The following is an 11,014-nucleotide window of genomic DNA, read 5'->3' on the forward strand; positions in this document are numbered from 1 at the left end:
CTGATATCGCAGTAATCTCACTGTGTGGCTTGTATATACTCTACAATGTATTCACATCTAAGTCTTCATGCTGGATCATGCTCTCAATGCTAATAAACTTAACTATTCTTTGTGCATAGGTTTAAGCTTTTCTTGTTCTATGCATTTGTGCGCAATGTTTATCACTTTTGACTCTTACATAGCGTGACTTCCTAAGAAACGCGTTTTTTGTATCCAGCTCTAACACTCTGTGTGGGTGCAAGTATCAGGGTGTCGGAACGAAATGTTTTTCGTTTCGGTTTGAGTTTCGCTCCACCGCAAAAAGTTCCGTTCCGTTTCTTTTCCGGAACGAAAAAAATGTTCCGTAACGATTCGTAACGGTTTTTTTATGCAAAAATTTGAAGTTAAGGTAATCATAAAAAACATTGGATTTGTGATGTAGTTACTTGCTCTCCTCTTAGAAAGTGGCACATGGGTAAAAGACATTCTTCCGACGTTCTTCAGAGGAGCGGAAGTAACTATACCACGAATTCCTACGAACTAGAACGAACCAGTATACCCTTCAAAGTCAAAGTATTCATTTTCTGAAAAGTCAACTGCGATTTTTTTAGCGGGCTCAATTCTCTGTATCGAGGTAGTGAGCACGATTTCAGAAGCAGCGCGTCATTGAGTGTACTCTCTGATGTGTGAGACCGCGGTTCTGATGAAAAATGCCCCCACCTCCCCGAAGGGAATCGTGAGGAAATGCGAATGCATTTCTTGCGCCGAGAGTACACGGCGCAGTAATTTTAATGGCGTAAATTAATGACGAGACGAGGATTTGTACCGTAACCATGTATTTACACATTCATCAGCACCTGTTTGTGTTGTCATTGTACCTGACGGCCATAATCTCAGCCTTGTGGTCGCCGTTGGCGTTTCACAGCGGCGTCTCGAGCACACATTTCGAGAGGCGCCCAGCCAGCGGACGGGAGAGTGGGGCGCAGGGAGGAGAGAGAGCGAACGGCGAGAGAAGGAGCGGCGAAGCACTGCACCCAATGCCACAGAGCGGTGCGGAGCCGGCGCGCGCCCGCGCAAACCGCGGTGAGGAGGCGGAGCGCGCGCAGTCACGTGGGGTGTTGACGTCGCTGCGCCGTTGCTACAGACGCTCCTCTCCTTTCCTCGCGCCGTTGCTATGGGACGGCGGATTCAGGGTCGCTTATAAAGTGCATTCGCACTTAAAAATTGGCCGCGTATCTGCGTGCTTCGCTGCAAATGTCGTCTAAAGACGATAGAAGAGGCGCTGCGTGAGATATGGAAGCCATCTGGCAATACGTCGAGAAACACGAGTGCTGTGTTGCGGGCTGGTAGTCCCGGCGCAGCGGCAGGCGAAGACCGGCGGTGACCAACGCGACCGGTGGGGACGCCGGCCAGCCCGAACACGCTTTTTGGCGCGATGCGCCGAAGGAGAAGAAACGTCCGCACTCAACGAGTACTCTCCACAAACTCTCTTACTTACACGTCGCCTGGGTAAAACAGGAATGCCAGAGCGGCGCCCCCTGTCATTCGTACAATGCAATACTGAACCGAAACCGAAACACAACATGAGCTTGTGCAGAGGGCACGGAGGAAGACAAGTTTCAGCGCAGTCGCATTTTCAGCGCACCTTAAGAAACTAGGGTTGTAACATTGTAGGGCGAGTAGGGCCAGAAGGACCGTCACGACGAAAACCTGCCTCCTCAGTCGTATTCGCCTGGAACGTTGGTGTGGCTTCGCGTTCCCTCCTCCGCTCCTGGCCTTTCCACAAAGCTACTGCCTAAGTACGAAGGCCCCTACCGCGTCCTACGTCAACCATCCCCAGTTAACTATATTATTGAACCTGTTCAATCATCTACGGACCGCCGTCGTCGCGGCCGCGAGACTGTTCACGTCGATCGACTGAAGCCGCATTATGACCCACCAGTTGTACCTGTTCCTTAGGTCGCCAGGATGGCTCCTTTTCCGCGGGGGAGTGATTTGTAACATGGTAGGGCGCAGACAAGAACGCCTGCGAAAGAAGAAGACGAAGACGGTTGTTGTTGGCGCTCGCGCTTGCTCGACTTGGACCGCTGATCGCTTCAGCTGTGGCAATCTTTTAATAAACGCGTTACTGTCTCAACGTTAAACGCATACCATCAAGGTCTTTAAAATTGCGTATCTATGTATTTTCTGTTAAAGGAACACACCGCCTAATACTTACCTAGTGATGTTGCGCCTTAGATATGCGTAATGTTTGCTTTTTTATCAACAATGTACACAAGTATGAACCTAGTCAGCCGTTCACGATGGCTGGCCCTTGGGCAAGTGGTTCAGCTTTGGCCGAGTGGCTGAATCGAGGGACGTGCCGACAAACAGAAAGACAGACAGAAGGACAGACAGAAAGACAGACCAAAATTTCTGCGTTTAAGTTCCCCAAGAAAGACTATCGTCTTTAAAAAAGTAGCCTAGGCCTGCGCGGAACACGCAGCGCAGTCACAGCGAAAGTTGGAAGAGCGGCCTTTCTAGAGCCCGTCGTAGACTCTCTTGGGGCAACTAGTAGAAGTACACATGCAATGTACCCGCTACGCCATAAATCATCGTAATTTTTCTGAAGTAGCGAAGCACCCACTATGCCATTTTTGGTTATTCATCGGAGAATCGTGGTACCCGCTACATATCTATAAGGCATTATGAGTACTTTGTACTGTGGCTGATGACGATGAAGAATTATGGCTGAGCCTTTTGTGACGGGTTGGAAGCATTCAACGACCGACTTCGTTTCGTAATTCGCATTGTGTGACGCCAGGTTGTTATTTTGCTCTTCTGCCACGCTATATTACATATGTTAACACGATTCCTTGCCCGACATGACGCCCGTATAGCGTATTCTTGCGAAGGAGTTACAAGCACCAGCCTGGCACTGTGGTGGAATACTCTACTGCCATGCAGAGGGCGCGGGTTGAAACCCCATCCAATCCCAGAAATTCATTTCTCATTTCATTTTTTATTATTTCACGCGATAGCGGTTACGAACAACTGTGGCGCCAAATCGGCTTTGGAATTCCTGCCTAAGATACGCGTTAATACTGTACCCTGAGATATGCATAATTGCTCATGTTGCATGACCTCAGTTGTTCCGGATTGCCAAGTTTTCTCGTGAACAGAAAAACGATTTAAAAAATTTTGGTTTCGCTCCTAATACATAAAGTTTCGGTTACGCTTTTGTTCCGGTCAAAAATATCGTTTCTTTTTCGTTTTTCGTTTTTGGTTTTGATTCCGTTTCTACATACTGGCAAGTATAATGAAATTCACAACAGTGACCCTTAACAAAACATGATAAAACATTAATTCTAGTAACATTGGGGTGATCACTCAATGGTATATACAAAGGTATACCCGAAGAATACATGCCAAAATTCCGAAATCTAGAAAGATCTGGCATGGGTATCACATACGTTAGGACATACACAGGTTAAGCATGACCAGTTAGGTGGAAGTAAAAACAATGCGACATTGCACTGCTTATGGCTGTCCATTTGAGATGAGTATCACACACGTTATGATACATTGGTTGCAGTGGTAGAGTTAAGCGCTGACCAGTCGTTGAATTGTATTGAGTTGTGTTTATTCACAACAAGGTTGCGAGGATGACTAGGCAAAAAAGCTGCATTGAGCAGCTTGAGGGGAACCTGGCCACCTCATATACTGGGCGGCTTCACAGCGGTCAAACACACGATATACATAATGAATAGACTAACTAAAACAGAAAAACAGTAAACATCCACGGTCGGAATAAATAAACAAGGTTATTGTGGAAACATATGAAAACAAGGGGAAGAAATTAGGCGAAGTGCTAAAGACATAGAAAAAGACAAACAAATGAACCCATGGCAGCACAAGCAATCACATAAATATGTCGCGTAGCCTTTTTAACGACAGAGTTGATACACTGAGACCATTTCTTTGTATAATTGATTTAGAACAGTAGGTAAACAAAACTGTAGCATTTGGTCACCGTATTTAGTTCTGTTTTTGTTAACGATCCAAGGTTCTAAATGACGAAATTTATAAAAAGAATTATGTTGCTGTAAAGGTGCCAATTTTGTTAAAGCGTTATCATTCTTAATTTTTTCTATTCTACACATGCGGCAAAGCCTATATGTGTACAAAGATTCCACTTTTATAGTTCTAAGCTTTATAAACAAAGGAGCAGTATGCCAAAGATATGGCACCCTGGAGACAAGGCCTATTGCTCTTTTTTGTAATACCGTCAGCTTGTGAATGTTCTCAGCTGAAGTCGTCCCCCAGACTAGAATTCCGTATTGAACTGGGGAAAGAAACATTGAATTATATAACATCATATTAATGGATGTAGGAAGACAGTTACAATGGCGACGCATAGTACCTATTGCTCTAGATAATTTACTAACTAAGTGCACTTGGCAAGCCCACGACATAGTTTCAGAGAAATATACGCCAAGCGATTTCAAAGACTATAGTATTTCTATTTCAGTATTATTTAATTTAACGGGGGTTAGTTGAAATTGCTTGTTACGGGGATGAAACATCACTGCCTTTGTTTTTTTTACATTAATCTTAAGACAATTATTGTCGCCCACTTTTGTATACTTGCAAGCGTCTTATTGGCTCGATTTGACATTTCAGAACCTAAGTCACCATCAAAAAACAGACTTGTATCGTCTGCGTAAATTACGCACTTAGCAGATGGATCAACATTGACTATGTCATCGATGTACAATATGAAGAGATACGGACCCAATATGCTCCGCTGTGGGACGCCTGTTCTTACAGATTTCAACTCCGATTGGTCCCCGGCTATAGCTACGAACTGTGATCTGTGCTGAAGGTTGGATGTAATAAGAGAATGAGCTACGCCGCGAATACCGTAGCGATCAAGTTTTTTAAGCAAAATATCATGACTGATAACGTCAAAGGCCTTGGAAAAATCGAGAAAAATTCCAAGCACCATTTTCTTTTCCTCAAATTTTTGCTATATAAACTCTTTTTGGATCATTAGGGCTAATTCAGTTGACCTGTTTTTACGAAAACCGAACTGTGCAGGACATATGATACGAAAGTGGTAAGTAAACGAACAAAACCGTGCTAAAATCACCTTCTCAAAAACTTTCGAAAAAACAGGCAACACTGATACAGCGCGGTAATTTCAAAGATCATTCTTGTGGCTTTTTTTGAACATTACTGTCCCCTTTTCCGTCTGCATGCTACGAGGGAAAACGCCTGTTGACAAACACAGATTAAAATGTACTCTAGGCAAGATGCAATTATGTCTATGACGAATTTTACCGGCGCTGTTTGAATATCAAATGCATCAGTGGCTCTGCTGTTACGTAGTGACAAGAATGAAGAAATAACTTCTTGCGTTGTAACACCCCTTAGGAATAATGACTGCTTATTAGGTGAATTCATGTACGAGAGGTCGATACCATCACATCCCTGACCAAGGGACAAAAAAAATCGTTAAAAGCTTTAGCAAGATCCACCCCTTTTAGTTCATTGCCGTCTTTTATGACTGTGGTAGTTTTTTCAAGCAGTCCCAGTTATTGAAGCAAGTGTCCTCCAAATTTTATCAGGGCGTCCTGCAGATGAGTTGAAGATATTAAAGTAATAGTGCTTCTTAGCAACTCTTAATTGTTTTGTGACGCAGTTCCTATATTCTTTAAATGCTTTTAATGATTCCGGTGATTTAGTTTCTATAAATGAGCCGTACAACCTGTCTCTCTTATTTATAACCTTAAGCCGGTGCTTATCTATCCACGGTTTGCGTCATTTCTTTGTCTGCTTTAAAGTTTTAAATGCGAAGCATTTCTTAGCGAGAGAGAGAGAGAGAGAGAGAAACTTTATTTGCGTATAACGCGGAGCAAAGAAATTTCTTAGCGAACCTCTGGCACTTTGAGCGTTTCTATCTACGTATCTATCTATCTATCTATCTAGCCGCCTACGTCTGGGTGTTCTCATGATCGCCTCCATAACTTGGTGTAGACCAAAATATGCATGGGAGGGTAAGAGGATTTGACGAATATGATTGCCGGGTCATGACATGAATAACGTTAAAATCCTGTCGTGTACGTCGTCAAACCCTTTCCACTAGACACGTGTGGCACATACCCGTTTACCACGGGCCGCGGTGTACGGGTATGCGCCACATGTGATTGACAGTTTATATCTACTCAGGAACTGGGAGAACAGACATTGGTAACTTAAATGCTAGAGCGTTAAGGAAACCTAACATCGGCAGCGTTGACTCAACGAATAGAATGAATAAAAATTAGGATCCCAGCAGGAATCGAACCCAAGCATTCTGCGTGGCAATCAGGTATTCTACCACTGAGCCACGCCAGGTCTACAAACTGGTTTGGAAAAACAGCCTACGCAGGCGTACCATCGGTGCAACGTCACCTGTGGTTGCGGTGCTGGCTATCTAATTTTACAAGACAGCAATAAACACTACGTGATACTCCTACGATGTGTACTCCTACGATACAGGCGTCATATCAGATCAACGTCTGTAGTTCCAGTGTTGGCTCCTCTTTTATAGCAGCCTAATAAACATTACATTTGTATTCCTATGATTCAGGAAGCTATATTGAAGCATTGCTCGACCCCGGAGGAATACATTAAAGAAAGGTACATATGATATCCACATCACCGCACCGTAACGTGCACTTCGTCCACCAGAACGACGCAGTGTTCTCTTCATTTCTTACAAGGCTGGGCGATGGCCTCATGCTGACCAAAGATGATGCCAGATTAATTGACAGCTGCTTTGTAGACTAGGATACGTAGGCCACATACGCCCAGGTATTCTACGAATACGATAAACACCATCCACTGAAGTTGGTCTACGTAGCACTATCGAGGCCTACCAGCCTCGACGGCCTATACCTCACCAAAGCAAATGGTGGCTTCAGGTTCCGACATGTCGCCGGCTCTGTCGACAGATAATTTGTCGACGAAATGACCGAGGCATCCACGAATTCGAACAGCTGTACTATACCACATACTTCACTACACATGGACCCCTCGTCACCACGATCACGACCGGATGCTATAACAAGATCACCATGATCAGCTCACCATGATCAGTGAGCTGGTGCTCACTGATCATGGTGATGATGCCCTTGTTCAAGAACTGTCAAGAACTTCTTGCACACATGCACACGGGTTCGTGAAACGTGCGTGCGTTCTCGGGACACGTATAAGCACTACATATCAGCTTACCGCTTCTGGTTTTGGTAATACCCACGTTTCCATTGGCAGCGTTACCCAACCGTAAATAACTGGTTATATAACACATATGCGGTTCTTCAACATATATATGTGTTTGTATAAAACATATACAAATCTTTAGCGTCATTTTGTAACGTGTCGCTCAGTAAAAAAAGTTACGCCACAGTCACCTACCCGCCACATGCTTCGCATAACATCGACTCCCACGGTATGTGGGATCTGCCGAAATTTTTTTACCGGGAAACATGCGTAGTATATTTCCATAAATAATTGCATAAACTTGTCATAAGCCGCATCTGCATTTTTTTCTCTATACACATCATCCCATGTGGCACTGGCAAGACGTTCTCGGAATGCATTCAAGGTGTTAGTATTTACGAGCCGATAAGAGAACGCTTGATGTACTAGTTTTTGTTTTTCAACTGCGGTAGCAATGAATATAAACACAGGTAAGTGGTCACTAATTGCGTGTACTAAAACACCAGGTTTTAAGACACATCAAAGTTAGTCAAGAACAAGTCTAATACAGTTTCACATGTTGCCGTAACTCGCGTAGGCGATGTTATAACATTTTGACAGAGATGAATATTTAGGAGAGATTCTAACTCTATTTTCATCTTATTCTGGGTAATGATATTTATGCTTCGGTCACCTCCAAGAAGTATTTGGTAATTATTATTGTTAACAAATTCTAACAGAGAATCTAAATACGATAAAAACAGCAAATAATTTCCCGATGGAGGCCGGTAGCAAACACAAAAGATTATATTGCTACATTAAACTACGACAGCGTCATAGTGCTGATTAGTACAACAGAATTCAGAAAGAAGCTCAGAGGTAAATGAATTTGAAACCAGCATTGAATCCCCCCCCCCCCCCCCCCACGTCTATCACGGCGGTTCGTGTAAAAGGATTTGGAGCCGGGGAAACTATACACAGCATCTTCTGAAGCAAACCATGTTTCCGAAAACATCACAACACCAAATCGACAGTCTGTTTTGCCAAAAAAGCAGTCAAGTTCATCTCTTTTGTTTCTACCAAATCTAAGGTTAAAATGTATGCAACTGTAGCAATTCGAACCGTGTCTTCGCATGATAGTATCTAAGTCAGAGAAATTTACCCGGTCCATGAAAAACGACACACGTTAGAAGATAAGTTGGCTATCAAAATTGAAGTGCTGGAGAGCTTATCAAGGTCAGCACAAAGACAAAGACAACAAAACACAAAGACTACAACGATTCGGTCCCGCTATAGGGAACCCGCGCTGGAGTTGGATAGATGGATGAATGGATGGATGCTATGAGCGTCCCCTTTATAACGGGGCGGTGTCAAGTGTGCCACCAGGCTCGACAAATAAGTTCTTTTTCCTTTTTTTTAAAATCTTGGCCTAATGCCTCTACTTTGATAAAATCTATCTTACTAGACAGTGAATAAAAACGTAAATTCTCAACCCAGTTCTCTGCCCTTTACGGCAGACTGTCCTTATTTTTTACCAATATTTATTTTCGTCCTTTCTCTCTAATTTTCTGTCACCAATACTCTAACCGTCTCTTATTTATTTCAATCGCGGGTGTGTTCAGCTTTCCATTGTTGTTCCTAAAACCCAAGGCTTCATGTAGGCTCGTGGCCAGACGTACACCTGGGTAGATATCTCCACATTCAATCAGAACATGCTCCGCCGTTTCCTTATCTTCCTCGCAGCATGTGCATTGTTCTTCTTCTTTACTGAATCTCGCTTTACAACTGCGCGTTCTAAGGCAACCCGATCTGGCTTCAAACAGTAAAGCGCTTCCCCTTAAATTATCGTAAAATGCCTCTCTTCTTATTTCATTTTTGCCCTTTCGGTAGTTACATAAAGCTGTTTTTTTTTCCATGGCTGCCATCCAGTAAATCCTCTCCGCCTCTCTGACTTTTCGCTTAACGCTCCTTGTTGACATATTGCTTACACTACCAGCCGTATGTTTACTAGTCAACCTCCAAGTTCTTTTTCTCCACCGTGTGTCCACGCTCTTCCTATACAAATATCGGAACAGTTTCCGCAGTGTGGGCAGTGCCGCCCTGGCGGTCAAAGCGCGCATACTCCAGCCGCTCCCGCGGACGAGAGTGGCGACTGGTTGAGGCGATGAGGGCGCGTGTCGCCGAAACAAAACAGCATGCTGGCGGTACTGTTGCGCATTCAAGTGCAACAATACGTAGAAATGAGGGAGGACGTATCCTTCTATGTTTTTCCTTGTAAGACACACGAATAGGAACGGATGCGGCGTTGCATCCCGGCAGTCAGGCGAGCACAGTATGTTCTGCTCTTGCTGTTTAGTAGCGTCGGGCTGGTTTCTAAACCGAATTGCGTGTGTCTGCTAGATTTATTCGATAGTAAGGACCACCAGTGGAAACCGGGGCCAACGAGCAGAATTTAATCGGTGTTTTGTCCTAAATAAAACATACATATCATGCAGCATGCGGCATATGTAACAACTTGTGCATCTTGGCAGCGCAGTGGAATGAACACAAGAGAAAGGAACACGTAGACAGGACGGGCGCTAGACATCAACTGAGAATGTATTAACACATTGCAATTAACACATTGCAGATATCAGTGTTAGTAACGCCGTCTGCACCTTTTTTGAAGGTTGTGCGCATGTCTGTACAATTTCATCGTTTTTGTGTTAATAAATTCTCAGTTGATGTCTAGCGCCCGTCCTGTCTACGTGTTCCTTTCTCTTGTGTTCGTTCCACTGCGCTGCCAAGATGCACAAGTTCCACACCCACCAACTAGCCCTAATTTCCGCGTTGAATATGTAACAATCTGTTCATCTGACCACCACCAAGCTCCTTCTGATGCCACCGCGTGCAGTGAATATGATTCGACAGGCAGGTAGTCTACATTATTTGTAAACAGTTACGCAGAAGGAAAGCCGTCTGTCCGCGAGATGCGTATGGGGGCACGTTTGCCGAAGCCGCTGAATCATAGGCGGAGAGTACGGGGGGAGGCTTGCCCCCCCCCCCCCCTGATTGCCTCATGGGGGGCAGAGCCCCCGCTGGCTGGCGCCGGCCCAGGATATTAGGGGCGAGGAGTTACGGAGTCGCCCTCTATCGGATGCGCCTCGATTGCGTGCTAGGTAGGATACCGCCCCAGGTGAAAATATGTAACTGGGAATCCAACTGGTTTCAACTGGTTCCACTTCAACTGGTTTAAGGAACACATTTCCAGTTGGTAACTGGGACCAGTTGGGAATGCATTCCCAGTTGGCGACTGGGACCAGTTGGGAATACATTCCCAGTTGTCGACTAGTACCAATTGGGAATGCATTCCCAGTTGGAAATGCTTTCCCAGTTGTGAACAGGTCCCATTCCCCGTTGGTGCCCAAATGGGCATGCTTGTACTCCAGCTAGCTCAAACAATCTTCAACGTGCAAATAATGTTCATTCTGAGCACATCAAACACTCCAAAGGAACACTTGACACTCCATGTTAAGTGTAGAAGATGATCATGATTTATTGCTATTACACAAAAAACACAGCTCTAGGCATTCCCTGCTGTGGCTGGTTTGGACCAGCACTGTGGTTGCACATTCAGTGCAAAGATTTCCTCCGCTCGGCTTTCATGCAGTGCTGTATTTTCTCAACCAATATACTGGTGAAGTTTCGGGCTGCGCAGCTGATGAATCTGTGCCATTCACCCGTGACCAATGAAACAGCGTTGCTGCAAAATAAGAGGTAACATGTTTCATGCATGTCTCAGAACAGTCATATCAATTTATAGATATACACA

Source organism: Rhipicephalus sanguineus, chromosome 5 (assembly GCF_013339695.2).
Source record: "Rhipicephalus sanguineus isolate Rsan-2018 chromosome 5, BIME_Rsan_1.4, whole genome shotgun sequence".
Lineage (NCBI taxonomy): Eukaryota > Metazoa > Arthropoda > Arachnida > Ixodida > Ixodidae > Rhipicephalus > Rhipicephalus sanguineus.